The sequence below is a fragment of the Phaethon lepturus genome, unplaced genomic scaffold (assembly GCF_000687285.1).
Source record: "Phaethon lepturus isolate BGI_N335 unplaced genomic scaffold, ASM68728v1 scaffold31854, whole genome shotgun sequence".
Taxonomy (NCBI): Eukaryota; Metazoa; Chordata; class Aves; order Phaethontiformes; family Phaethontidae; genus Phaethon; species Phaethon lepturus.
In genome coordinates, this window is record NW_010537532.1 from 2,859 (window position 1) to 3,072 (window position 214).

The following is a 214-nucleotide window of genomic DNA, read 5'->3' on the forward strand; positions in this document are numbered from 1 at the left end:
GGATTCCTGCAGCTGGATGAGCTTGTCTGTGTTGGACATTGAACTTGGCTCTCGTGCCCTGTACGCCGTGCGGCTCCCCGGGAACACGCCGCATGCACTGCGTTTGATCTGCCAAGGGGTTCGAGTGAGAAAACCTTGGTTTAAGGGGGTCGAAGGAGGAATCCTCGCAGCATGGATATATTGCCATTAGCCCATGTAAGCAGCTTAGCGTTTA